Source organism: Epinephelus fuscoguttatus, linkage group LG1 (assembly GCF_011397635.1).
Source record: "Epinephelus fuscoguttatus linkage group LG1, E.fuscoguttatus.final_Chr_v1".
NCBI lineage: Eukaryota > Metazoa > Chordata > Actinopteri > Perciformes > Serranidae > Epinephelus > Epinephelus fuscoguttatus.
Window position 1 is genome coordinate 3,180,628 of NC_064752.1, and position 23,250 is coordinate 3,203,877.

Sequence of the window (23,250 nt, forward strand, 5' to 3'; positions counted from 1 at the left end):
TCACAATATAGCAAAATCCATGTCAAGCAGAGCATTACCTCATCACTCATAATGGGTGACTATCACTGTAGTGCCCCATTTTATCAGCCTAAAGGCTTCCAGATGAGCCTGATCTGCCACGAGGAAATAATCTCATTCCCCTCCGTGCAGAGAGGAAGGCTTTGATATGAAACTCAATGATCCACATGTTGCAGTGAGATGACACAGATACCACAGAGGCAGTTATGATGCTCAGCAGGAATCCAGACGACATTTAAGTGAATGTTGTTGGTGAAATATTGCATGAAGAGAGACACATATTTCTCAGTATCTGTTCCGATCCCGGGCGTTGTTTGTTCTCATCAGATACTTGGTCCTGATGAAGTCGTGACAGTGTGGAGGTTTAATAAAGGACAACAGCTGCATCCCCAGGTGTTCACACTCCTCAGAGCCGCCGTTTGATTGTGTCGTCTCTGCAGGTTATAAAAGCTCCCAGAGGCTCAAACAATCAGCTCACTGTCACCACAGACTGAACCTGAGTTCTGATGTGATTCAGGGGAAGTTAGAGGATGCAGGGAACTCGTTAGAAAAGTTTAAATGTTTGTGCCATAATTGAATGACCTTTAAGTCTTATCACAGTTTTATGAAAACTTCTGCTAAACAAAATGAGTCTCTGCATTTAGTCCTCTGTGAAATCTGCTCAACAGTTAATAAGCTTGAGCTAAACTCAATCATCCACTGCGGGGATAAATAATGATTCTGTGAGCTCTGTCAAACTGGTCAGTGTCTCCACAGATCTGTTCAGCTTCTTTCTTATTTCAGAACACTGTTGTATTTTTTATTAGGAGGAAGCCATGAATACTGTGGCCTGCGTCAGTCATTGCACAAATGCATTAGATATTTTACAGAAACCATACAGACATAGTGAGCATCACTTGTTATTGTTTCTTTATCACTGCTTACGTAGTTTGTTACAAACTTTTCTCAATACTGAGTTCACTTTTTTGAAATTCTTCACAGCTTTGAAAGTGTTGATAAATTCTCTTTGCCGGTGCACAACGTTTGAAGCAGAGTGTAACCGGACAAAAATTCGACTACGCAGGCCTCAGGGAAAAAACCTGTTCTCTACGATGACTTGAGGCGGAGCTGTTGCTGCAGCTGCGCTTGTCGCCATCTTCCATGTTTTGTTGTTGTTTGTAGGAGCTGGTCAGGTGCTCTGGCATTTAATGGCAGACAGGGCTTGAAATTAACCTTTTTTTACATGGTTTTTACATGGTGCTCATAACTTCAAAAAGTTAGGAGCACCATGTAAAATTTTGGGAGCACCCACTGTAAAGTAAGAAGCACCAACAGTGTAATCGATTTTGGATATTGCAACAAAAAGTCGACATTATACTGTATACATTACACTGTATGTGTATAGTATACTTATCATTAACAACTTTTTCAGTTGAAGACATTTTTAGAAAAAACACTCCTGAACCACTGAACACCACTGTGAATGACAGAGAAACCTTAGATGATGATAATACTGATGATGATCAGTATTATCATCATCATCATCAGTATTATCATCATCTAAGGTTTCTCTGTCATTCACAGTGGTGATCAGTGGCAGCCTGGCCTGTCCAGACCCAATTCGCACAACGCGAATGGGTCTGGACACGGAGTGTACGTTTCCTCTGTTCCCGAGGGGCGGTATCAACGGCTGTCACTCAAAGTGCCCCTTCACGCAATTGGAAAAAAGGAAAACCAATCAGAGTAAACAAAACGTGTGATGTAGGCTGTCACAACGCCACTGTAAACAGACCAGCAAGCTGCAGCGGAGATGAGCTGTGATGATGTCTGGGAAAGAGTGTTGTCATCTTTGTGGATTTCCTCCTCAGTGTGGACTCTGAGTTGCCTGGCTGTGATTCCCAGCTTGGTCACTTCCCTGACCTGCTCCTCCATGAGAGCAACTAGCGGAGAAACAACAATAGCCACTGGGTTTTCACTGAGTCCCATCTTTTTCCCGATCAACGGAGCCAGCTGGTAAATTAAAGTTTTACCAAACCCTGTAGGAAGGACGGCAAACACATCCTTTTGTTCAGTAAAAGCTTTCAGTGCAGCCGTTTGTTCTGCTTTTAAAGAAAATGTACATTCCAGTTTGTTCAACACATTTACCATCGCAGTTTCAAAATCAGTAGCCGTGTTGGTTGTTTACGAAATGCATTCACTCCGCTCCTTGTCCCTCCTACTCTCATGACGTGCCCGCCCCAAAGTAATAAACGGTTGTGAGCTGCAGAGCGAAATAGAATATGAGCTCCTGAGATTAGGATGGTTTCACCAGGCCAGTTCAGTGGTGTTTTTTATAAAAAAGTCTTTCAGCGTTGTCTTCATTTTCTCTTCTCTCCAGCATGAATTAGCTTCGGCTTCTGGTTATTTCTGAGTGACAGAAGTGCCACGGTCGCGGAGTGATTTGAGGCTAATAACCAATCTAAAATCAGCATTAAAGATCAAGCTCACATTTGATCACTGTCAGCTCACGAGGTAGAGAGCAGCCTGGGAACTTTATCAATGTAGCCTACTAACTTGAGGGGAGGAAAAAAAAAACTTGTGAATGAGACATTCGACTCAGGGGGAAATAGTCGCACCAGAAGAATTATTTACACTCGCACCAGTGTTCCCAATTATATTTTGAGGTCACACAGATGAAATTTTGGTCACATATGCAACCAAAACTGTCTTAATTTCGAGCCCTGGCAGACTAGAACATGTGTAGGCGTATATGCTGCCTCATCAGGACCAGAAGAATTGCATCCCCGGTGCTTATGGTACTGGAGAAAATGAGTACAGTCATATTTTCATAATTTTGGCATCAACTCAGTACTGAGGCATCAGCTCTCATGACACTCCTATAACAGAATATTAAACAACTGTATCAAATTAATAATTAAGGGACTTAAATAGAGTTTAAAGGTGGTTTTTAAAGTTTTAATAGATGGAAAAGGTCTGATGGTAAACTGTTGAACCAAACAAAATTCTATATTTCAGTGGAAACCAGTGGAGGGAGGCCAGTACACCAGTACAAAGGAGACGTGGTCTCTGCTCTTGGTTCTAGTGAGGATTAGTTTTAATGACCAATAACAGAAATGTCTTACTTTGGCCATCCTGTATTTGACATCCTCAGGACAGCTAAACGAGACAGAAGCTGATGTGTTTTGGGGACAAACAGCAACGTGTCATCAGCGTAGAAGTGATCAAGTCAGTGTGGACCAAACTGTGGAACATGTTTCCCTGCTTTGAAACGAAATGCATTCAGTGATCACGTCTTTAAAGTTTCATTGAAATGTTTTCACACTCAACCATCAAACCTTTGTGTATTTACACTCTACATGTCGACTGTGTTAAATATTTATGTTGTGAGATTAACTGTTGCTGCATGTTTCATACAGCAGCTTCTTCTCGTTCACATCACACCGTCTGTCCTCTCTCGTCTCCTGTCTTCACTTCCACTGTGTCACTGAGGTAATGAGGCCTTCAGTATTGTAATTCCCAGTTACTGCTATATGTCATTTTATTTTTACATTGTTTGAGATGTAGGAGAACGTAGTGACTCTTAGTCTTATTTTGACTGAGTGGAACTGACGCTATGGGAACGTCTGTCCGGTCAGACCTGTATCTGGTGCACTGACAGTGATGAGGTGCAGAAGTGACTGAAGTTACCGGCGTTATGCAGAGTGTAACCATGGATCCTCCTAATTGCCTGTGTTGATGGATCACTGCTGTGAGAGCTTCCCGAGCAGTCTCAGACAAGTCACTGGGGGAAATCCACACAGGCATATTCCTTTTATTTTGAAAGTCAGTGACACCAGTGTAACCTTTGACCCCGTGGTCTCCAGCCATGACACTTTGCAGCCCGAGGATGAGGTGGCAGCCTACATGGAGTTGGGATCCTTTGGAGGTTTGATGGTGGTGGAAGGAGCATGCTAACATGTTTCCTAACCTGGCAGTGATTGAATGTTTCCACCATCCAGTCAAAGAGACGGAGACCCAGCTTCATGTGAGGGACTGGAGCCTGGGGGGGTTTGATCGGGGGGGAGGGTCGCAGGACTTTTATTAACGGGTGTGACTTTGACATAGACCTAATGATGGGTAACAGGTCGGTTCTGGTTGTGACCTTTACGGGTATGGGCAGCTTTTTTAAAATGGACCCGTGCAGGACTCTGAGATGCTGCCTTGGTGTCTTCTTTTGTTTCTTTGTTGGGTCTGATTTTGTTTTGCCCACCCCGGTAATCTTAAGGCATAGTTTGCGAACTCCTCTTTCTCTCAGCTGATGTATTTCTTTGCCTTTTTAACCCATTATGAGGATGTGTGATGTTCTGTGCTGTTGAGGACCAACCAACGTGGGTCTGCCGGTGTGAAGCTGATTTCAGTTGTGGAAATATTTTTCGAACAAATAAAGATTTCTATTTTTAGAATAACGCTGCCTTCGGGGTGTATTTACCTGAACAGTGACTGAGCCTGTTGGGATGTGTTTTTTTCTTGTAAACTTAACAGTTAGTACGTAAATGTGTAAAACCAAGCTTGAGTTCACGGAGGATTGGAGGTGGTCCAGTTTGAGAAAACAGTTCATATAATTTGTCAGATGTGGTCATTAATGAATTTTGTGTCAAAGTTCTGCACAGTGTGGTCGACACTGACTGTGTCACTGTGAGCAGTTTGGACATACTGTAAAATATCAGTTAAAAAATTACAGTCTTCATATCAGGTCAGGCTTACACGCTTTGCATTATGCAATGAACTTCTTCACCATTAGCAGCAGAGTGACTTTAAATTACATTTTGATGAAGCACAAATATCCCTCTAATACCGAAGTTGTGAGTGATTTAAGTTTTTGGTAAAGAGCTGTAAAGCCAGCCGGAGGCAGAGATTATAGGAGGGTGCTGCTGTTCCCATCATCCCTCAGGCCCAGGTGAGAGTGTCCGGCCTGACACTGTGAGCTCTGGGTTTGATCTTTCAAAGTCTAAGCCTCTGCTCAACACTCAGCATTAAAGACATGGATTGGGGTAAAGCCCTCTGATGGACCTGTGTCCTGTCCACAGGGATACACTTGTCCACCTAAACTGCTTCAGGCCACAGAGACAGCTGATAAGCCTGCAGCCTCTGAGCTGCCTAACTGGGCTGTCAGTGCACGGCGAGGAGAATCCTGCAGCCTGTGGCACAGAGCGGCTCCAACACAGCTCATCAAGAAAGTTTTTAACTTGTAGTGTTGACTCATGTTTGCAGCTACAGAAACCACAAGCTCTTCCTGAAGGGGAAGAGTTTCTCAGACAAGGTGTTTTCTCAGCTGTAGTTAGGTAGACGGCAAGAAGAGATCAGGGGTGTCATTTATAATGCCTGTGTACGCACAAAACGAGGTCTGAAAGAGGCGCACGTCACTTCACACGCAGAAGTTGTGTTCTATGAAAACTGCTTGATGGGAGAAGCTTTGCCCCATGCTTATGAACATTTTGGAGACAGGAAATTGGCGACGCAGACGGCGAGGTGGAGCCTGATTATAGAAACTGCTGAATGTTTTTTGGCGCACGCCATTTTTTGCTTTCCTCTGTACGAACATTTTTAGTTTGGATCCTACGCACTGTTTTATAAATGAAACCCCAGATGATGGTTCAGTTTTTGATCACACTGAATTCTTGAGTAAACATGAGCGCCTTTTATTCTGCAGGTATGTGCTGTTATTCTGCCTCGCGGTTCTGTATTAAAGGTACAATTGCTGAATGAGGAGACAGAGTTGGCTGGCCTTTAAGGCGGCAGCAGAGGAAGTAACAGCGCCAAAACATTTGTAAAAAAGCAGGACATCTGCATGTCTTTAAAAAGTCTCAAATTATCTAAAATTAGATTTTATAAACATGAGGCCTTAAAAATCATTGTTGTCTTAAATTTGACATAAAGATAAAAAGCAAGGACAGGCCAGTTCACTCAGTGTAAAAGTCCACAGTACAGACATGCTGTCCAAAAATTCATCAGAGTTAAACATCCTTTATTGATTTGTGGATAAAACAATGTGTTTGGAATAGAGAGTCTTCATGTCGTCTCACGTGACCAGCCTCCCTAACTTCGGAATGGGAGTGTGGGGACATTCGTCTATCGTTTTGTATCGCTAGGTGGCTGTACCTACACTAGTTGCCAACCGTTAGTAACGGAAGAAGAAGAGGAAAAACTTTGAGGCAACAACAACTTGGATTTCACGGGTGAGTTTCTTACCAAAATCAATCAATTTTCAATCAATATTCTTTAAGAATATTTAAACAAACTTATATTTACAGATTCTCAGGCGATGGATTGAATTTAATAAAAAAATGTGAATTTAATTTTATTTCTGAACCAACAGGAAATAAAACATTTAGCAGGTTAGATTAAAGGCTTCTGATGGGAAAGTAACAACAAGAGAAACTATAAAATCAGCCCTGCAGCATTTAAGGCCTGAAGAAAAGAACCATGTTTGTAAGAAGCTGAATTTGATGTGAATGAACCAAAGTACCTTTAAAAGACTCTTTCTCTTCAGCACTTTGTGAATTTAATGTCGGCGTGTCAGAGCAGCTTCTACCATTTAAACCTCTCTGAAGAACGGGCTCCCTCATATACACACAGTAAAACACATGACAACATGAAATAAGACAAGTTGATCTGCAGGAGAATGAATATCTGAAAGCAGTACAGAATGCCTGAAAGCGTTATTGCTTCATATTCAATTATAATTTTATTTAGATTTGTCACCTGACACCTGAATTTAGTTTTCCTTTACATAAATACATCTCCACCATAAATTGACACATCCATAAGTGACACCAGAGGCACACGTAGAGCGTCATAGATTGAAACGCAGTGCCACCGAGCAAGCTGCCGTACTTGAAGAGTTGGGGGTGAGATCATGTTGAAAAAATTACGATAAATAAAATGAGGAATATAAATTAATGGTGTATTGAGGAGGAGCGTGAGCTGTAATGGCACATCATGTAGTGGACAGAGAAAACAGGAGGAGGAGAAGAGATCTGCGGGGAAGCCAGAGATAAAGAAAGAGTACAGAGTGATCTGATGTGTCGGAGTAAATTGGGAGACTGGGATGAAAAAAGGAAGTAAAGCACAGTGTGATCTGTGGTGAGAGGAGAAAAGAGGATGACAGGAAGACAAAGAGAGCAGAGAACAAGAGAGACAGAGAGTGAAAGAAGAGAGGTTTATGTGGACATGTCTGATAGTTTTACAGATGGCTCCAAGGCTTTTCCCTTCAGCCCCGCAGAGCTGCTGACTGAAGGTGTCGAGAGGCTGCATCATCAGGATGAAGGTCTCATCTGGAGAGAGATTATTATTTCAGACTGTCTTTATTTGCTTCAATCACATTAGCATCACAAATCCAAAAAACATTGAGACACCTTTCTTCACCCAACAGCAGTCCAGAGAGCAGCAGAGCGTCACACATCGTCATATCAGCAGACAGTGATGAACGTCTCCACAACATTCATCATGCTGTCATTATGCTTCACAGGAAGCTTTAGTCCAAAGGTTTTCACACTGTGCAGAGGAGATACAGGGGGAGGTGAAAGGTCACGCAGGTGTTGTAAAATCAGGTAGTTATTGTAGTCTGTCAGCAGCTGGAGCTGCAGCAGAGACACACAGATCATGAAGGACATTAAAGGAGCAGTGTGAAGATTTAGTGGCGTCCAGCAGTGATGATTGCAGATTTCAATCAGCTGAAACTTCTCCAATGTAAAGTCTCTGATCATGTGACGAGACAATATGTGCACGTTAGCGTGCACTGGGGCCCGTCACAACTACCTTACACCACTGTGTGTGATTATTATGACCACTGTTGTTTATTCTGTCATTAGATAAACAGTTTGTACAATAATCACCACAGTTTATATCTTCATTATCTTTGTTTTATTGGCTTTGGCAGCAGAAACCTCTTTATGTCATTCAAATGAAGCACACTGAAATATACATTTTAGAAAAGTGTATTAACCCCCAGAAGCCTTGTTAACACCTGCAGCCTTCATACAGATCAATACATTCATAACAACAGTACTTACTTTGTTACAGAAACATCTCAACTCACAGGTGGAACACAGTCAGTGAAGAACAGAGTGTATAGATATGAGAAAATATATTAAATAAAATCACAATTGATCTGTTGTCATCACAAGACGTCAGACTTTACATTTCCTGGAATTTCCTCACAGATTATTTAACATATATGAACATTTAAACTGATCAAACTGAACTAAATGATACCGACAAAAGTTTGAGTTAGAAACAAAAATACTGTCCTTCTTTCTTCAGTAAAATCAGCAGCAGAGAAACTGTAGATTCTCTGTTTGTTCAAAGTAAACTTGTTATTCACAAAGAGACGAGAAACTGACCTGAGAGCTTTGAAAAGTCACTGATTTACTCATACAAGAAAAAGAATTATACACACATTAATTTCTTCATATTTGGCACAAACCTCCGCATGGATTTAAGGATGAACTGGTTGGATTTTGGTGGTCAGAAGTCAATGTCAGTGTGACTGAATGTCCGTCTCATTCTCGTGAATGCAATATATTAAGAACACCACAAGGGAATTTTTCATATTTGGCACAAACGTCTACTTGAACTTAATAAAATTTGGTCGTCAAAGATCAACATCGTTGTGACTTTGCGTACATCTCATCATTGTGAACTCAATATCTAAAGAGGGCCCAGAGGGAATTTCTTCAAATTTCGTACAAACTAACCCTTGGATTCAAGAATGAACTGTTTTAAATTTGATGGTCATAGGTCAAGGTCACTGTGACCCTGTGTCCGTCTCACTCTCATGATATCTCAATAAGGCTTTGAGGGTTTTTCCTCAAACTTGCCACAAACATCCGCTTGGACTCAAGGATGAACTTACTAGACTTTGAGTGTCAAGGTCACTATGACCTCAAAAAACATGTCAAAAGGTCAAAGGTCAGCTTGACTGTGACATCATCATGTTTTAACATCATATCTCAGGAACAGAAGGGGAGACATTTGGTCAGATACTGAATTGGTGACTCTAATCTTGAAACTGTGCTGATTGTATAGATCTTCTGTGTGTGAAGCATCCATGTTTGAGAATATGTAACTTGTTTGCAGCAGCATCCATCTTTAAAGCACTGTCAACTGTCATGGCTACATGTGAGTCTGGACAGATATCGATGTAAACCTCAACTTGACTAGTTTATGGAGAAACATTACCACGCTATTCTAGTACTATATTATTGATATATACATTATATATAAAAAACAGTGTTTTTCTGACTCTGCTTGTTGTGGAGGGCGGCTAACTATGGTAGCTGGCATGACAACATGAATGTCTCTATCTATAGTCAGTGTTTGGTTTGTCCATTCTGGGCTACTGTAGAAACATGGCGGTGCAACTTTGTGGTCTCTGTAGACGAGGACCTGCTCTCTGTGTAGATATTAACATCTCATTCTGAGGTGACAAAACACAACCATTCTCATTTTCAGCTGATTATACTCTGAACAAAACACACCGATTATATTCCATTTCTGACAGTATGTCCCCCTGAATACGACACACTGGAGCTTTAGAAGTGAATAACTGAGTGCTTTGTTTACTTATCGCCACCTTCAAACCAAAGACTCTCTCAGACCTGTTTACCTGTCACACAGACCTTCAGCGGTGAGATCTTCAGTTTGTCCACAGTGCTAACGTATGGAAAGAGTCTCTCAGTGAAAGTGTGTGTGAAGGTGTGTATGTGTGTGTTAGTATCAGGATCAGAGAACGACAGCTTTCCTCTGTTCCAGTCCAGATTCACTCTGATCCTCTGGAGCTTCTTCTGCACGATGAGATCAGTGTGTGGAGCTGGTAGTGCCCATGCTGAGTATTCACCTTTATAGAACATTATTCTCCACAATCCAGACTGTATGAATCCCTTCCTCTGGACAGACTCTGCTAACACACCCAGTATCCAGCCTGTACTGTCTCCAACCTCGACATCCCAGCTGTGAGTCCCTGAGTTAAAGCCCTCAGAGCCCAGGACAGAGCAGTAATAATCAATCCTCTCTGGATTATCAGGAAGCTGCTGTCTCTCCTCTGCTCGTCTCACACTGGTCAGATCTTCAGACAGGATGAGTTTTGGATTAGCAGTGTTTGGATCCAGGATCACAGGAGTGTAGGAGACCATGTCCTTCATCTTGTTCCAGATGCTGAAGGTCAAGTTGCCCAGGTGTTTGGCCTCGTCTATCAGAGCTCCTGAGAGCAGCTGTGGATCATCCAGCAGGGGGCACTGCTGGACTCTGTCCACTGCAGCCTTGTAGTTGAGCAGGAATGAGACGTCTTCAGCTCTCAGCTCGTCCTCTGTGGCTCTGACTGTGTCTGAAAGAGCTGCTATCTCTCTGCTCAGAGCCTCCATCTTCTCCTTCATCATCTGACTCTTCTGCTCCTTTTCCAACCTCAGTGCAGCCATCCTGGCCTACTCTTCCTCTTCTAGAAACTGGTGAAGCTTCTTAAACTGCTCCTTAATCTGCCTCTCTGTGCTGGGCCTGGACCTTCATGTGCTCTGCTGTTTGTTCACACTTCACTTTAACTTGTTCACAAACCTTTAACTTCTCCTTTAAGGGCTCCAGAGTTTCCTCAACTTCCTTCTTGTGTTGTCGCGCAGCTTCATCAACGGGTCTGAATCTGTGCTTGGTGTTTTTCTGAATCTCTGCAGACGAGACACACTGGCTGCTGATGGTCCAGACAGAAGAGTTTGAGTTTCTCAGAGTGCAGACTGCAGAGAGCCTCTGAAGCTCTCTGATCTCTCTCCTGTAAGAAGGCCTCACACAGGTTCTTTAACACCAGGTTTAAAGGTGGTTCTCTTGAAGATCTTCTCTTACAAAGTGGACACTCCTGTTTTGGTTTCTCTGTCCACCAGCTCTTCAGACAGTCTTTACAGAAGCTGTGGCTACATGACAGAACAACAGGATGTCTAAAGACGTCCTGACAGACCGGACAGCAGAGATCCTCCTCTGATCTGGAAGCCATTTAGTCTCTGAGTGAAGCTGAAAACACAGCAGACAGAAAGTACAGTCAGTCATGGCTCCCCTCTCTCCTCTACTAACTTCACTGAAATTTACTTTCAGTGGTGTTTTTAGTCAAACTCACCTTCAGTGTGTGGAGTGTCAGCAGGTTGAAGCAGCAGTGTTGGAGTTTTACTTGAACTCACTCAGAGGAAATTGTTAGTTTGGTCTGAAGGTCAAGTCAAGTTTATTTAGTTTATGAAGGTGAATCTGATCGTCTGTTCTTCAGTCTGTGTGTCTCTTCAGTGACGAAGAATCACAAACTGTTTCACCGCTTCATCTCATGCTGTTGCTACACGTATAACCCAGGGGTGTGCTTCATTCCAAAGTTCAAAAGATCACCTTCCCATACCTATAAAACCTACTGATTAACAGGCGTTATCTCATTTTATCTGTGTAGTACTCATTCAGCTTTGATGTGTCTTTTATCTGCAAAGTGTTGCAGGAGTGTGGGTTACTGGAGTTGGTATAGGCTTAACAGACCTGCTAAACCAAAATGAAGACTAAAGGTGAACTGGGAATGCGTTCTTGAGGTCTTCAATGTCCACTAGCAGACACATTGTTCCTGCATCCTGTTGAAGGTTGGGGACATGGAATACAAGTTTAGACCCTTCATTGGGGGTCAGTTGTCCAGACTTGTGGCCATAAGACCTTCTGTGCCTGATGGCAGCCAAAGAACCTGCTGGTGAAAGACGACATCAAGTAGAAGAAAGAGTTCTTGATTGGCCCAGGGGACTCCTGAAGCAGCAGACAGGTAACAGAAGACCAGAAGAACTGGGGCTTCTGTGATTATAAAAGTAAAAACTTGGCTGTGGGAGGAGTTTTAGGAGGACATGGAGACTGACCTTCGGTTAGCCTCAAAGAGGTTCAGGCAAGCTGTCAGATGACTCAGGGTGGGTGTGGGGAGCTCAGCCCAAGCTGATTTTCAGAAGGTGAGAACTGCTGACCTGGACTGAGGATAATATCAGTTGGAGAAAGGATCACTCTGAGAAACAGATGAAACCATCTTTTCCTTTTCACAAACAGAGGTCAGTGAGGAAGTTAAAAAGCTGTACAATGTCAAGGTGGATGAGATTTGTCCTAAAATGTAAAAGTCTCTTGACATTATTGGTCTTCGTTGATTCAGTCCTTAAGTGTTGATTGAAGGTGTTAAAGTAATAAGATACTGGAGGGGTCATTGGAGTTTGTTCGTGTTTTTGAACTTGGAGAAGGTGTGGGGTACTGCAGAAGTGTGGGATACTGTGTGACTATCAGTGTTTAAGCGTAACTGAATGAGAATGTGTTTCTGTTCTCAGCAGGAAATTAAGTTTGTCCTCAGTGGGTGTTGGGTTACACCCAGGTTGTTCCCTGTCACAGATTCTCTTGATGATCTTTATGGACAGAATCTGAAGGTGCAGCTGAGAAGTGGAAAGTGTAGGTACCATGATCATAGGATTGTACCTTTACTTCTCATAGATGACGTGGTTCTGCTGGCTTTATCAGACTATGACTTCTAGTGAGCACTGGGTTGGCTTGCAGCTGACTCTGAAATGGTCAGGATGAGAGCCAGCACTGTTTTCTGGCAGAGACAATGGATCTGTACCAGAGGGTATCTTGGGATCTTGTTCACGAGGAGAGGATGGAGCATTATTGGGCTCACTGGACTACACAGATGATTTGTTTATTTGTGCAATTCTAGACTGGACATGTAAGGCATGCCCTGTAAGTTAAATGGACTGCACTTACATGGCACCTTTCTAGTCATCTGACCACTCAAAGCACTTTTTACATTGCGAGTCACATTCACCCATTCACACACACACATTCATACACTGGTGGCTGAGGCTACCATACAAGGTGCCACCTGCTGCTTAGTTTTTAGCGCAGTCATACACCGATGGAGCAGCCATCACGAGCAATTTGGGGGTTAAATATCCTACTCATGGATACGTCAACATGCAGACTGGAGGAGCCGGGGATTGAACCGCTGAACCTCTTCTGATTAGTGGATGACCCGCTGTACTTCCTGAGCCACAGCAGCCCCGAGTTCAGCCCTCTTTTAATTGGCTGCTCCTTCATGTGAAACTCCAGTCCTTATTCACCATTGGTCACTGTGACATGTGACCCACAACCTCACCAGGTCAGTAGAAGAGGAAAGCCTTATTCTTTTCTCTCTTTCTCCTGAGACCTCCTCAGAGGAGAGTCCTGGGTGCTGGAGGACCTGCTCGACCCCTACCCTGCCCTTCTCACCTCTGCTGCATGAAGCAGCGAATAATAGCTCTCTGAATGTGACCTGTTCAATAGATACAGAAAAACTTCCAGATGGTAGAAGAGACCAGACAAGTTAGTGCTTCAGGCAGACACAAAGTTTCCAAGCTAACTTTTCAAGCAAAGGAGAATAAAGTGGAGCTAGCTGGGCACAAAAAGTGACCAGTTTCCTCTGATCTGCACCACTTGAATCCAGCACAGCAAAAACAACTCTGTAAACACAACTCTTCTGAGCCAGGATCATCCACAACAGAAACCAGCCAGCTAACAGGCAGCACAACAAAGCAGCTCTTCCTTCCATTCATGGACTGGTAATGTAAAAACCGCACATACCATTAGTAAAGTTGTACAGGCTGAGTAAGATTGTTTAACTTCTGTTAGCTTACGTGTATTGATTTGATGTTATTCAGTGAGTTTATTGGGGGTTTTTTTTTGTGTTTGTAGTGAGATTATTGGGTAGTTTGGATTTATCAAAGCTAACTTGATGTAGTTAGCTAATGCTTCACACAAACTGAGTCTTGTATGCTACGAAACATTCCCTTTTACTAACTTGGCACCTTTATACAACACAGATAACACACACATTCTCATATGATTTAGCTTTCAAACATAAGTACTCTCAGAGTGGAAACTCAGAGTTCCCGCCTCAAAAGTTTTCCTCATTTCTTGTCCTGACTGACCTCATGTGGTCCAGCAGAGCCGCACAGCTCTGGGCAGCCATCTTGGCTTTGGCCATCTTCACTTTAAAAACACATGAAGAAACAAACAAAACATATTATGATTTTCTTCAATGATTACTGTTGTTGGTTTCGTTATTCAATCATCAATTTGAATAATAATGACAGCTATTATAATTTATATGTTTATGACTTTTTCTTTATTTTGACAGCACAAATCTTTACATGTCATTCCAATAAAGCACACTGAAATTGAACATTTAAAAAGGTAAATGAATCCTCAGGAGCTGGGTTCACACCTGCAGCCTTCATACAGATCAATACATACATTCATCTTCTAACCGCTTCATCCTCTTGAGGGTTGCGGGGGGGCTGGAGTCTATCCCAGCTACATCAGGCGAGAGGCAGGGTTCACCCTGGACAGGTCACCAGACTATCGCAGGGCTGACACATAGAGACAGACAACCATTCACACTCACATTCACACCTACAGACAATTTAGAGTTATCAATTAACCTAGTCCCCAATCTGCATGTCTTTGGACTGTGGGAGGAAGCCGGAGTGCCCGGAGAGAACCCACGCTGACACGGGGAGAACATGCAAACTCCACACAGAAGGGCTCCCACGCCCTGGATCGAACCGGCAACCCTCTTGCTGTGAGGCGAGAGTGCTAACCACCACACCACCGTGCCGCCCCAATACATACATAACAACAACAATATTTATTTTGTTGCAGAAATAATAAACTATGATAAACTTGCAGGTAACAAATCCAGTGAAGACAGAGATGCTTTATTTACATACAGACCAAAGTATATAAAGTAAAACCTCGACCCATCATTTGTCAATGAGAGATTAAACTGTGCATCCATCTATCAATGATCATGATCATTGACTTTATACTAAAGTTTCAAGCGATCCATTTGATTTCACAGATTATTTACCACATATGAACATTTAAACTGAACTGAACCATACATTGGTGAAAAGACGCCAGCAAAAGTTTGAGAAGCAAAACCACTGTTCTTTCTTCAATAATCAGCAGCAGATAAACTGTAGATTCTCCCTGTTTGTTCAAAGTAAACTAGACATCCAGGAACAGTCAGCAGAGAAACTGACCTGAGATCTTTGGGGTCAAAAATTTGGCTCTCCAATGATAGATGGAGGGAGTAGTGAACCATTGTACACTTATTATACTAAACACCACCTTCAATCTAGACTCTGTCAGATCTGGTATTTTGTCACATAGACCTTCAGTGGTAATATCTTCAGGTTATTACCAGTGCCAATGTATGGAAACAGTCTCTCAGTGAAAGTGTGTGTGAAGGTGTGTATGTGTGTGTTAGTATCAGGATCAGAGAACGACAGCTTTCCTCTGTTCCAGTCCAGATTCACTCTGATCCTCTGGAGCTTCTTCTGCACTACGAGATCAGTGAGTGAAGCTGGTAGTGCCCATGCTGAGTATTCACCTTTATAGAACATTATTCTCCATAATCCAGACTGTATGCGTCCCTTCCTCTGGGCAGACTCTGCTAACACACCCAGTATCCAGCCTGTTCTGTCTCCAACCTCGACATCCCAGCTGTGAGTCCCTGAGTTAAAGCCCTCAGAGCCCAGGACAGAGAAGTAATTATCAAACCTCTCTGGATTATCAGGAAGCTGCTGTCTCTGTCCTCGTCTCACACTGGTCAGATCTTCAGACAGGATGAGTTTTGGATGAGCAGTGTTTGGGTCCAGGATCACAGGAGTGTAGGAGACCATGTCCTTCATCTTGTTCCAGATGTTGAAGGTCAGGTTGCCCAGGTGTTTGGCCTCGTCTATCAGAGCTCCTGAGAGCAGCTGTGGATCATCCAGCAGGGGGCGCTGCTGGACTCTGTCCACTGCAGCCTTGTAGTTGAGCAGGAATGAGACGTCTTCAGCTCTCAGCTCATCCTCTGTGGCTCTGACTGTGTCTGCAAGAGCTGCTATCTCTCTGCTCAGAGCCTCCATCTTCTCCTTCATCATCTGACTCTTCTGCTCCTCTTCCTCCCTCAGTGCAGCCATCCTGGCCTCCTCTTCCTCTTCTAGAAACTGGTGAAGCTTCTTAAACTGCTCCTTAATCTGCCTCTCTGGGCCGGGCCTGGACCTTCATGTGTTGTGCTGTTTGTTCACACTTCACTTTAACTTGTTCACAAACCTTTAACTTCTCCTTTAAGGGCTCCAGAGTTTCCTCAACTTCCTTCTTGTGTTGTCGTGCAACTTCATCGACAGGTCTGAATCTGTGCTTGGTGTGTTTTTCTGAATCTCTGCAGACGACACACACTGGCTGCTGATGGTCCAGACAGAAGAGTTTGAGTTTCTCAGAGTGCAGACTGCAGAGAGCCTCTGAAGCTCTCTGATCTCTCTCCTGTAAGAAGGCCTCACACAGGTTCTTTAACACCAGGTTTAAAGGTGGTTCAGCCCTTGAAGATCTTCTGTTACAAAGTGGACACTCCTTTGTGTGTTTGTCTTTCCACCAGCTCTTCAGACAGTCTTTACAGAAGCTGTGGCTACATGACAGAAGAACAGGATGTCTAAAGACGTCCTGACAGACCGGACAGCAGAGATCCTCCTCTGATCTGGAAGCCATTTAGTCTCTGAGTGAAGCTGAAAACACAGCAGACAGAAAGTACAGTCAGTCATGGCTCCCCTCCCTCCTCTACTAACTTCACTGAAATTTACTTTGAGTGGTGTTTTTAGTCAAACTCACCTTCAGTGTGTGGAGTGTCAGCAGGTTGAAGCAGCAGTGTTGGAGTTTTAGCTGAACTCACTCACAGGAAGTTGTTAGTTTGGTCTGAAGGTGAATCTGATCGTCAGTCTGTGTCTCTCTTCAGTGACGAAGAATCACAAACTGTTTCCTGTTTGTGTCATGTGACTCTGGTGAAGGGTGGAGCTTTGTTAAACCTCTGCTAAATACTGTTGATCCATCAGTAACACAAAGGTGTGTCTCATTCCACAAACAGCTGCCACACCTCTGAAGCTTGCTGTTAAACAGGTTTGACCACATTTTATCTTCACAGTACAGTACAACTTAATCTCCGCTGAGCTCATAAAATATCATTCAGTTGTCCGGCTGTGATGGAGCTTTTCAAGAACAAACTGTGTTCTGATTGTGTGGCACACTTGCCAACAATACAATAAGGACTGTAATGCAATGATGTAGTGCCCAAGTCAATCAAAACTCAATGAAATTAAAGTTTCTCCATTTTGTTGCAGAGGCAGAAAAGGTCATTGTTCACTGGGCTCCATCCATCCATTCATTTGGCAAATAACCCTCAAGTTATGAGTGTACAAGGCCATGTTCTGTTATATTCATGTACTTGGTACCAGAACACCTTGTGCCAAAGGCTGATGATTGATTGAGGCTGTGCAGCATTGGACACTTGCGTGTATTTTGGATTAACTTTAACAATCCCCAAGGGGAAACTGGATTGCCACCATGGCACCTGTGAACAGAGGAGCAGAGCTGTTAGCTGATCAAGACTTGGTGATGAGTTGGATCAGGTGGAGGGAGATGTTATTTTGGACTTGGTGATGATGAGGAGTACTGCAGAAGTATGGGATACTGTGTTACTGTTCGTCTCTCGGTATAACTGGAGTGAGAGTGGTGTTTGTATTCTCAGCAGGGAGTAAAGTTTGTCCTCAGTGGGTGTAGGGTTACGCCACAGATGTATTAAGAGCATACAGCATTGGTGGCGGGGTTTGTTCGTTCCTGTGGAAGTTGGTCAGTGGCGCCAAAATCGCTCTATCTAATCGCATTATAAAATTACCCAGATCGGCCCTGCTTCCGCATCATTAGGCCTGTTAAGCAGGCACACTGGAGACTTGCAGCCATTGAGCATGGCCACGCAGCTGTCTTATACTTTAGTGCTCCGCTTACTTGAAAGGGGATAAAATGAATTAGTCGTGCTGCTCTTTTAGACCTTCAAATGTTATTGGACCAAATGGATTAAATCTTGATATCATTTTGCAGGAGTTGTAATGCTCAAAAAATGTATCCACTGAGACATGTTTTTTCAAATGTAAATCTATGGGGAAAAAGTATTTTGGGTGCAATGGCATCATGTGATAGACCCCAAAAATTGCAGTACCACTGTTTGACCACTATAAAAATTGGCTTCAAATCCTATCACACTTTCCAGGGTCTGGGTTACAGCCGGTTGTTCACTGTCACAGATTCTCTTTGTGATCTTCATTGATGGGATCTGAAGGTGCAGTCATAAAGAAAAAAGAATTGTATGGTGACCTAGGGATTGTATCTTTGCTTCTCATGGATGACGTGATTCTACTGGCTTTATCAGACTGTGACTTCTAGTGAGCACTGGAATGATTTGCAACCGATTTTGAAATGGTCTGGATGAGAGGCAGCACTGTTTTTGAGGTCATGGTTCTATGCCAGAAGGTCGGCTGGAGTCTTGTTCACAAGGATAAGGTGGAGCCTGAGATTGAGAAGCTATTTGGCAGACCAGTATGGCATGTTGAAGAGAGTCCTATCACAGCATGTTGGATGGTGACTGAAATAATGAAATCACAGATATGAGCTGGTAAAATGAATTTGCTTGGCAATTCTCTGTGGATGTATTCCAAGCACGTCCAACTGAGAGCACACCCCAGAACACGATGGAGGCTTTACATATCCCATCTGCCCTGGGAACACCTTGGGATCCAATTAAAGGTCCAGATTGATTGATGGGTGGGTGTCATGGTTGTTGGGATAACTGGACTCCACAGATGATTTGCTTCTTTGTGCAACTCTAAACTGGCCATGTCAGGTCCTGTAAGTTCAGCCCACCTAAACTTGCTTCTGCGGCTTTCTTTGTCTCTGGCAAAGGACAGAGACAGAGTCCTCTGCTTGTTCACTCTTTGGTGTGAAAACTTGCCTTTTCAGTCACCATTAGTTACTGTGGTATGTGACCCTGTGATGTCACCAAGCTTAGAATAGAAGCAGCTCTCTGCTCTTCTGTCTCTCTTGTGGCTGCTGGAGGACCTCAGGATTTTCCCTGCCTATCTAAGACAAAGGCGGGCCGCCTGGGTGATTTTGGCCACCGCCTTGGTTAAGCGTGTGTGTGTGCATGGGGGGCGTTCAGATTTAGCATCTTTTGCGCGCACAAACCCATTACTTTCAATGTAGACGTGTGTCATACACGCTGACAACCCAAAGCGACGCCGTAGCGACGCGCATTCGGTGCGAAGCGCTTGTTTTTTCGTCCGGCGCACAGCTCCATGGACCGGCTTCTCCCTCCAGTGTTGTGTCAGACCCCGGTTCCCCCTCAGGCTGTGTCTCTCCTACTGTTTCCCACAGAGCTCTGCCCCATTTGAAAGATGAAGGAAGCCTGTATGTGGAAAGACATCACCTCTGAGATGTAGAATGTGTATTATAGAAGAGAAACACACATTTCAGGACCGCTGACTTGTATCATCAGAACAGACATGTCCTGTGATTTTCAGCCTCCTTTATTTAATAGAGGGGGGACAATACCTGACAGTAATATTCTCAGCTGTCAGGATGTGCCTGCTGTAAAGGGTAAATATAATCATAGAAGGCTGAAAATCACAGGACATGTCTGTTCTGATTATACAAGTCAGCAGTGTAAAGCTCAAGCATGTGGGGGCCTCCTTTCATATTTAATAGAGGGGGGACCGGATCTAAACGTACAGCTGTCAAGATGCCCCCCACCACAGGCCTTCGCCCCACTGGTCTCGAAAAAACCCAGGGAAAACCCTGGGTCACCTGCCACACCCTTTCCCCACTTTTTCTAACCTCGGCTCTGAGCAGCAGCCGCAGCCCAGCTCTCTGATCTACATGTGACCTGTTCCCAGCAGACACCTAAAAAACTCCTATAAATGGTAGAGGAGACCAGACAAGTTGGTGCTCCAGGTAGACACAAAGTTTGCAAGCTAAATTTCAAAGCAAAGGAGAACAAAGTACAGTTAGAGACGAACTACAAACTCTGTAAGGACAGAGCAACCACTTTGCTCTGATCTGCACAAGTGGAATATTGTACAGCAAACACTGCACTGGAACTACAACCTTCTGAGCCAGGCTCATCCACAATGGAAGATCGCCTGCTAACAAGCAGCACAACAAAGCAACTCTACCTTGCATGCGTGGACTGGTATAGTAGCAACACGGCACAGCATTGGTGTAACAGAACAGCCTGTTAACATTTGTCAATACATGTGTAACATATGTTGATTTGTGAGTAAGTTTCACTGTTGTGATCTCTTTGTATTAAGGAGCTGATGTTAGTTAGCTAATGCTTCACACAGACAAGAGTCATGCATGCAGTGGAGCAACCTTTTTACTAACCAGTCACCTCCTTACAACATAGATCACATATACATACAGTTGCATGCAACAGTTTGGGAACTCCAGGTCAAAACTCTGTTGACTGTATGTAGCTAGGAGAGTACAAGATGGCCTGATTTCCAAAAGACATGAAGATAAAGATGACACATTTCTTTAATATTTTAAGCAAGACTAGACTTACAATTTAAAAATAACAACAAAGGAAAAGAGCCTGAAGCAAAAGCTTGGGCCCCTTCATGGTCAGTGCTCAGTAACGCCCCCTTTGGCAAGTATCACATCTTCTAAACACTTCTTGTATCCAGCTCAGAGTCTCTCAGTTCTTGTTTGGAGGATTTTCACCCATTCTTCCTGCAAAAGGCTTCCAGCTCTGTGAGAGTCTTGAGCCGTCTTCATGCTCTGCTCTTTGAGCTCTATCCACAGATGTTTAATGATGTTTAGGTCGGGGGACTGTGAGGGGCGTGGCCAAACCTTCAGCATGCTCCTCTCGAGGCTGTCCATTGCTGATTTGGAGGTGTGTTTAGGATCATTGTCCTGTTGTAGAAGCCATCCTCTCTTCATCTGCAGCTTTTTACAGATGCTGTGATGTCTGGAATTTAACTGAATCCATTCTTCCCTCTACCTGTAAAATGTTCCCCGTGCCACTGGCTGCAACACAAGCCCAAAGCATCATCCATCCACCCCCGTGTTTAACAGTTTGGTCTCCAAACATACCTTTGCTCATTGTATCCAGAAAGTTCTGTTTTACCTTCATCAGTCCACAGGACTTGTTTCCAAAAAGCATCAGGCTTGTTTTGATGTTCCTTTGCAAACTTCTGATGCTGAATATTGTGGTGAGGACACAGGAAAGGTTTTCTTCTGATGACTCTTCCATGAAGATGAAGGTCTACATGGAAACTAAAATAGAGTTGTAGCTCACAGCTAACTCACTGACTCCACAGCAACATCATACTTCTTGGTCACATCCTCCAGAGCATCATGGGAGCTGCGGTGCCAAAACTTAAAGCTTGATATCTTTTTTTGTAATATGTTTTGTTTTGTTTTTTTCTGAGACGCAGGATATCTCATCATCATTATATTTCTGGAACACCGAAACTCTCCTCTGTTCATTCATACACAGATAAACAGTGTCAGACTTTCAAAACTATTCCTCCAAACATCAATATTCATATTTAATCAATGCATGCATCAGTTTGTGGGCTTGCGCAATGTGCATTTTAATGGGTCTGTTAGCTGCAAGAATGGGCGTGTGGTGTGTGTGTGTGTGTGTGTGTGTGTGTGTGTGTGTGTGCGCGTGTGTGCGCAGAGGCTTGACGTCAGCAGGCAGCCAGCAGCTGAGTGGAGCGGTGACATCGTGGCCTTTGCTGCTTGTCATTACCTACCTGCTCCAAGACGAGCTGAATACAAATGAGGCGAGAGGAAGAAGCTGCACACCCTGCACACACACACACACACACACACACACACACACAGGCAGAGCATTCAGACACACACACACGCATGGAGACACTGAAGCGCATAACTTACACATGCAAACATAGACAGTGGCAGACAACGAGGCCGAGAGCAAAACAGGTTTGAAGGAAGGAAAGAAGAGCCAGAAAGAGACGGACGATATGGTGTTGATGCGTGAAGGCAAGGGGGTGGGGAGGGCATGGGGGTTGGGGGTAAAAGAAGCTGTCGATGCGTTCAAGAGGCCAACTTGAGGAACAAAACACAAATGCAAACAGGAGGAAGGGAAGAGAGGCACAAATACAACACAACACTTAGAAATAACTGACACTAATTAACAAGAGAGAAGCCACACTGAACACACATGTACTCATGTATGTACACACACACACACACACACGTATAACACACGAAATAAAAGCTCAATCTCTATTTAAATGTAATGTAAAAATAGCTTCATGAGTCATGTTAAAGGAGATTTAAAGATCAAGCTCAAGGTTTGAACATTGAACGGAGACGATGAGATTAACAGCAGGATGTAGTTCTTCTGTTTCTGCTGGAACCTGCTGCATTATCTTCACCTCATTTCACACACAGCAGAACGATGTGAAATAAACTGATTTATGTGATTGCTGGTGAGCTGCATACGTAGCTGCCATCCACACTGACTGTTGTGTTGTCGTACATTTCAAGAGGCAGTAATAATGAGCCACACAGTGAAACAGATCCTAGAGTGTAATGTTGAGGTGGCAGTCTGAACTGTTCTGGTGAATAGCTGTGAAACACTGACAGCACTGATATCTGAATGATTTGGGAATTCAATGTGCAGAAATAGAAAAGAGACTAATTTTCTGTCTGTGCATGAATTTAAATTTTCATCTGCATAAACAATTTGTTGCTTTTATTGTTTTGTGTAATCTGGAGCAAGGACAAACCTCTGTGATGGTGCATTTAAGAATGCTCTGAAATCTGAGCCTCTGGTGAGGTTAATGCTCAGGGCTCAGGTGATGTTGTCAGAAAATCAAATAATTCACATTTTCTTTTGATCATTTTCAAGGTTAGGCAGCTTTATTTGTACAACACATTTCATGCACCAGAACAATTCAAAGTGCTTTACAGAGCAATACAATATAAAACACAAGAAAGATACAGATTTATAGTAAAATATTTATTTACATTTATTTTACAATAAAAGAGAAAATATATAAAAGGTAAAAATGTATTACTAAAGACAAGAGGTGCAAACACAGATTATTTAAAATGGAGTTTCATATTAAGTTTGCAGTAGGAGTGGGCGATATGGCCCTAAAATAATATCACGATATTTCAGGGTATTTTTGCGATTACAATATTCTTGATGATATGACAAATTAGAAAAAAGAAAGTATTATTAATTCAAAAAAATAGAATTGCAACAAATGTTTCACAGTTTGCTTCAAATCTTCAGTAAAAACTAAATAAAAATGATCTCTCATTTCTTTAGTTTGTGAACAACAACAGTAA

General features: G+C 43.1%; 1 protein-coding gene and 3 pseudogenes across 2 annotated transcripts in view; 1 reads left to right on the forward strand and 3 right to left on the reverse strand.

The window, feature by feature from the left end:
- Positions 1-16,795, reverse strand: part of LOC125894781 (nuclear factor 7, brain-like) — a 427,838-nt pseudogene extending 411,043 nt beyond the window's left edge.
- The window catches only part of LOC125894638 (metabotropic glutamate receptor 7), a 410,460-nt gene that overhangs the window by 348,399 nt on the left and 38,811 nt on the right, over positions 1-23,250 (forward strand). The gene's annotated exons all lie outside the window — the stretch shown is intronic.
- LOC125894823 (zinc-binding protein A33-like) lies at positions 9,630-16,811 on the reverse strand (annotated as a pseudogene).
- LOC125894840 (nuclear factor 7, brain-like) lies at positions 14,451-16,830 on the reverse strand (annotated as a pseudogene).